At 36.1% G+C, this 6,650-nt stretch overlaps 1 non-coding gene across 1 annotated transcript; it reads left to right on the forward strand.

Moving 5' to 3' along the window:
- Positions 1-235: 235 nt before the first annotated feature.
- Positions 236-342, forward strand: LOC124079060 (U6 spliceosomal RNA). Its single transcript, XR_006847138.1, has one exon. It is a non-coding gene; the product is annotated as a U6 spliceosomal RNA (small nuclear RNA).
- The last annotated feature ends 6,308 nt before the right edge of the window (positions 343-6,650 follow it).

Consider the following 6,650-nt stretch of genomic DNA (forward strand, 5'->3'; position numbering starts at 1 on the left):
ATTCTCTCTTCATATTATTGATGGTTCCTTTGCTGAGAACTTTTTAGTTTGAATCCATTCCATTTATGATTTCTGATTTAACTTCTTGTGCTTTAGGAGTTTTGTTAAGGAAGTCAGGTACTAAGCCAACATGGTGAAGATTTGGGCCTATTTTTTTTCTAAAATAAGCAATTTTAAAGACATAAACATCTTTATGAAAATACATTATCAAACAGGAGATGTAAACTCAAATACTGTGCTCGCTTCGGTAGCACATATACTACAATTGGAACGATACAGAGAAGATTAGCATGGCCCCTGCGCAAGGATGACATGCAAATTCTTGAAGTGTTCCATATTTTTAGACACATCTGATTGGAAAAGACATACACAGGCTGAAGGTGAAAGGTTGGGAAAAAATATACCACGCACACGGTCCTTGGAAGCAAGCAGGGGTGGCCATCCTCATATCAAATAAAATCGACTTCAAGACTAAGTTAATCAAAAGGGATAAGGAAGGACATTATACTGTTAAAAGGAACCATTCACCAATAAGACATAACAATTATCAATATTTATGCACCAAATAATGGTGCTGCAACGTTCATAAAACAAATTCTCCTCAAGTTCAAGAATCAAATAGACCATAACACAATAATTATGGGTGACTTCAACACACCTCTCTCACCATTGGACAGATCCTCCAAACAAAAGTTGAATAAAGAAACTATAGAACTCAATATCACAATCAATAACCTAGACTTAACTGACATATATAGAATATATCAATCATCATCAAGTGGATACACTTTTTTCTCAGCAGCACATGGATCCTTCTCAAAAATAGACCATATATTATGCCATAGGGCAACCCTCAGTAAATATAAAGGGGTGGAGATAATACCATGCATTTTATCTGATCATAATGGAATGAAACTGGAAATCAATGATAAAAGAAGTAAGGAAAAATCCTACATCACATGGAAAATGAACAATATGTTACTGAATGATCAATGGGTTACAGAAGACATAAAGGAGGAAATCAAAAATTCTTAGAGATAAATGAAAATACAGACACAACATATCGGAATCTATGGGACACAATGAAAGCAGTTTTAAGAGGGAAATTGATTGCCTGGAGGTCATTCCTCAAAAAAAGAAAAAAACAACAAATAAATGAGCTCACACTTCATCTCAAAGCCCTAGAAAAGGAAGAGCAAAACAACAGCAAATGTAGTAGAAGGCAAGAAATAATTAAAATCAGAGCAGAAATCAACGAAATTAAACAAAAGAAACTATTGAAAAAACTTGACAAAACTAAAAGTTGGTTCTTTGAAAAAATAAATAAGATTGACAGACCCTTAGCCATGCTAATGAAGAAGAGAGAGAACTCAAATTACTAATATATGGGATGAAAAAGGCAATATCACAACAGATGCTACAGAGATACAGAAGACAAGTAGAAATTATTTTGAAAACCTATATTCCAATAAAATAGAAGATAGTGAAGACATCGATAAATTCCTTAAGTCATATGATTTGCCCAGACTGAGTCAGGAGGATACACACAATTTGAACAGACCAATATCAATGGATGAAATAGAAGAAGCAATCAAAAGACTACCAACCAAGAAAAGCCCAGGATCGGATGGGTATACAGCGGAGTTTTACAAAACCTTTAAAGAAGAATTAATACCAATACTTTTTAAGTTATTTCAGGAAATAGAAAAAGAGGGAGCTCTTCCAAATTCATTCTATGAGGCCAACATCACCCTGATTCTGAAACCAGACAAAGACACCTCAAAGAAAGAAAACTACAGACCAATATCTCTAATGAACCTAAATGCAAAAATCCTCAATAAAATTCTGGAGAATCGGATACAAAAACACATCAAAAAAATTGTGCACCATGATCAAGTAGGATTCATCCCTGGGATGCAAGGATGGTTCAATATACGGAAATCAATAAATGTTATTCACCACATCAATAGACTTAAAGATAAGAACCATATGATCATCTCAATAGATGCAGAAAAAGCATTCGACAAAGTACAGCATCCCTTTATGTTCAAAACACTAGAAAAGGTAGGGATAACAGGAACTTACCTCCACATTGTAAAAGCTATCTATGCTAAGCCTCAGGCTAGCATCATTCTGAATGGAGAAAAATTGAAGGCATTGCCTCTAAAATCTGGAACAAGACAGGGATGCCCTCTCTCACCACTTCTATTCAATATAGTTCTCGAAACACTGGCCAGAGCAATTAGACAGACAAAAGAAATTAAAGGCATAAAAATAGGAAAAGAAGAACTTAAATTATCACTATTTGAAGATGACATGATTCTATACCTAGCATACCCAAAAGGGTCTACAAAAAAAAAAAAAAAAAAAAAAAAAAACTACTAGAACTAATAAATGAATTCAGCAAAGTGGCAGAATATAAAATCAAAACGCATTAATCAAAGGCATTTTTGTATATCAGCGACAAAACTTCTGAAGCGGAAATGAGGAAAAACACCCCATTCACAATATCCACACACAAAAAAATAAAATATTTGGGAATCAACCTAACAAAAAAGGTGAAAGATTTATACAATGAAAACTACAGAAACCTAAAGAGAGAAATAGAAGAAGATCTTAGAAGATGGAAAAATATACCCTGTTCATGGATAGGAAGAACTAATATCATCAAAATGGCAATATTACCAAAAGTTCTGTATAGGTTTAATGCAATACCAATCAAAATCCCAATGGCATTTCTTGTAGAAATAGCTAAAGCAATCATGAAATTCATATGGAAAAATAAAAGAACCAGAATAGCAAAAGTAACTCTAAGCAGGAAGTGTGAATCAGGCGGTATAGCGATACCAGGTTTCAAACTATATTACAGAGCAATAGTGACAAAAACAGCATGGTACTGGTACCAAAACAGGCAGGTGAACCAATTGTACAGAATAGAGGACACAGAAACTAATCCACAAAGTTACAACTATCTTATATTTGATAAAGGGGCTAAAAGCATGCAATGGAGGAAGGATAGCATCTTCAACAAATGGTGCTGGGAAAACTGGAAATCCATATGCAACAAAATGAAACTGAATCCCCTCCTCTCGCCATGCACAAAAGTTAACTCAAAATGGATCAAGGAGCTTGATATCAAATCAGAGACTCTGCATCTGATAGAAGAAAAAGTTGGCTCCGATCTACATATTGTGGGGTTGAGCTCCAAATTCCTTATTAGGACACCCATAGTACAAGAGTTAATAACAAGAATCAACAAATGGGACTTACTTAAACTAAAAAGTTTTTTTCTCAGCAAGAGAAACAGTAAGAGAGGTAAATAGGGAGCCTACATCATGGGAACAAATTTTTACTCCTCACACTTCAGATAGAGCCCTAATATCTAGAGTATACAAAGAACTCAAAAAATTAGACAATAAGATAACAAATAACCCAATCAACAAATGGGCCAAGGACCTGAACAGACACTTCTCAGAGGAGGACATGCAATCAATCAACAAGTACATGAAAAAATGCTCACCATCTCTAGCAGTCAGAGAAATGCAAATCAAAACCACCCTAAGATACCATCTCACTCCAGTAAAATTGGCAGCCATTCTGAAGTCAAACAACAACAAGTGCTGGTGAGGATGTGGGGAAAAGGGTACTCTTGTACATTGCTGGTGGGACTGCAAATTGGTGCGGCCAATCTGGAAAGAAGTATGGAGATTCCTGGGAAAGCTGGGAATGGAACCACCATTTGACCCAGCTATTGCCGTTCTCGGACTATTCCCTGAAGACCTTAAAAGAGCGTACTACAGGGATACTGCCACATCAATGTTCATAGCAGCACAATTCACAATAGCTAGACTGTGGAACCAACCCTGATGCCCTTCAATAGATGAATGGATAAAAAAGTGTGGCATTTATACACCATGGAGTATTACACAGCACTAAAAAATGACAAAATCATAGAATTTGCAGGGAAATGGATGGCACTAGAGCAGATTATGCTAAGTGAAGCTAGCCAATCCCTAAAAAACAAATGCCAAATGTCTTCTTTGATATAATGAGAGCAAATAAGAACAGAGCAGGGAGGAAGAGCAGGAGGAAATGATTAATATTAAACAGAGACATGAGGTGGGAGGGAAAGGGAGAGAAAAGGGAAATTGCATGGAAATGGAAGGAGACCCTCATTGTTATACAAAATTACATATAAGAGGTTGTGAGGGGAATGGGAAAATAAACAAGGAGAGAAATGAATTACAGTACATGGGGTAGAGAGATAAGATGGGAGGGGAGGGGAGGGGAGGGGAGGGGAGGGGGTAGAGTAGAGGATAGGAAAGGTAGCAGAATACAGCAGTTACTAATATGGCATTGTGTAAAAATGTGGATGTGTAACCGATGTGATTCTGCAATCTGTATTTGGGGTAAAAATGGGAGTTCATAACCCACTTGAATCTAATATATGAAATATGATATGCCAAGAGCTTTGTAATGTTTTGAACAACCAATAAAAAAAGAAATAAAATAAACTCAAATACTTCTTGAGGTAAGGGCTTACTTGTTGAAATACCTATGTGGATTAGCAGCGAACTGGAGAACTCATAGTCCTCAGATAAAGGACCTCACTCCACAACACTCACAAGAGTGTAGTATGGACTCATAGGAGAACAGATTCAATTCTTGCAGTGGGCCTAATAGCCAGGTTCTGCGTGGAACTCCTTAATTTTCATGTTGACTCAGTTCACAGTGGGAAGCTGTATATATGCATAGACCATGTTTGGTCCATAGACCTGGTGTGTAGATGAGGGTATATTTGCTGTGGGATTTTATCAAATGGACTGTGTTCAAAGCCACATTTTGTCAGATAAACATTCTCTCTTGTTGTATCTTGTGATACCATAAAAATCCGGTCCAAAAATATTCTAAAGAAGACTGAGAATACCTCATTTAAGAATTTTTCCTCTATTTTTAATTGATACTATATTTGTAAAAAAATACTCTCTGTTAATAAATAATTATTTTTAATAACTTCTTAAAAATATTTATTAAAAGTTTCCCCATCTGTATTCTCACACACTTCATGGTTTGCAGTGTTGAACACTCCCAGGTCATGCCAGGGCTTTAGGAACCAAACGGACCTCCTGAGACAGTCTATTGCACAACTCCCGCTGAATAAGTGTTCATGATTTGCTTCTATTATAATGGGAAAACTCTGCATGCAAAAATATTGGTGGTCAAAATGACCTTGAAGACAACCAGGAGGCATAAATTACTTAAAGCATCATTTTCTCTTTATTAAAAGGGGATCCATAAGCCCATTTCTAATGCCTCCTGAATGGCAGTGAATGAGTAATGGTTGGAAAGAAAAAAGATGCTATTGTGCAAGTCAATAGATAATGCTCAAACACTCCTTTCAAATTATCAATCATAGAAGTGGTTAAAGGTGGGTTAAAAGTTAGATTACCATTATTGAAATGGAGAGGTGTAAAGAAGGAGTGCATGACCAATATCCCACTCTTCCAGAAATTTCATCAGCTCTGGACAACTGGGATTCATATATGACTTGAATGTATATAATGGCTCTTATCTAGGAATCCTATCAGAATCTCCATGAAATAAATTTAAATGTACATGTCCAGGCCTTATTACGTTTACTGAATCTAGATCTGCAGGGGTAATCCTATACTTGTAAGTTTTCAAAACATTCTCCAGAACATGCTGATGCACAATTTTAGTGCACAACCTGACAGAAAATCACTACTACATGGTCAACTCTATTCAGAGACATATACCCTTTATCATTTGGAGAGTGGGCAAAAAGGAAGAAAGTGTACAAAAGTCATGTACAAAAGTCCTATACCATTTTCCAAGGTAGGGGAAGGATGGAGACTAGTCAAATAATAATGTGATTATGTTTCCTTTTGTCCACACAAAAATGAAAATCTCTCCCACTCCCACCAAAACATTATACATTTCAGAAAAGGGTTTAGATTCATACAGGTGGCTCCCTCTGTCAGACACAGATAATTTGACATCAATTACCTATTTATCCCCCTTGTTTAGCACCTTTTCAATCAGATTAGTCCTCCTAATCTGATTCCTGTGTATGTTTGCAAGTCTTTAAGTTTCAGTCACAAACATTTTTATTTTCCCCAATGTGAAAAGAACCTTGTCTATACACAAACCGAAAGAAAATGGTTTTCTACATCACAAGTCTCTTTTTTCCTTGTACTTGCCTATAGTTCTATATATAGCTTTCCTTTTCCTTTTCCCCTAATTGAGCCTCATCACTGAGAAATAAGTCCCTTTTATAGAACTTGTCAACAGTAACTAAATTCCTCTGGCTCATCAAAGGCATTTTTGTTTTGGTTTGCATTTTTAAAGATCAAGCCTGTTTACAGGCTGGATTCATTGGCACACTCCTGAAATATCAGATACTGAGGCAGTTTGGGTGTGAGGGTAACAACTGCAAAACCTGTCTGGGCATTTTAGTAAAACCCTGTATCAAAATAAAATTTTAAAAGAACTGGTAATGTAGGCATAGGTAGAACATCCCTGAGTTCTATTCTCAGTACTACACAGACACATATACATGTGTGTGCACACACATACACACACACAAATAACTATACACATATACAACACACACAAATGCTTAATTCACA

Source organism: Marmota monax, unplaced genomic scaffold (genome assembly GCF_021218885.2).
Source record: "Marmota monax isolate L192 unplaced genomic scaffold, Marmota_monax_Labrador192_F-V1.1 WCK01_AAM20220418_F8-fsc00529, whole genome shotgun sequence".
Taxonomy (NCBI): domain Eukaryota; kingdom Metazoa; phylum Chordata; class Mammalia; order Rodentia; family Sciuridae; genus Marmota; species Marmota monax.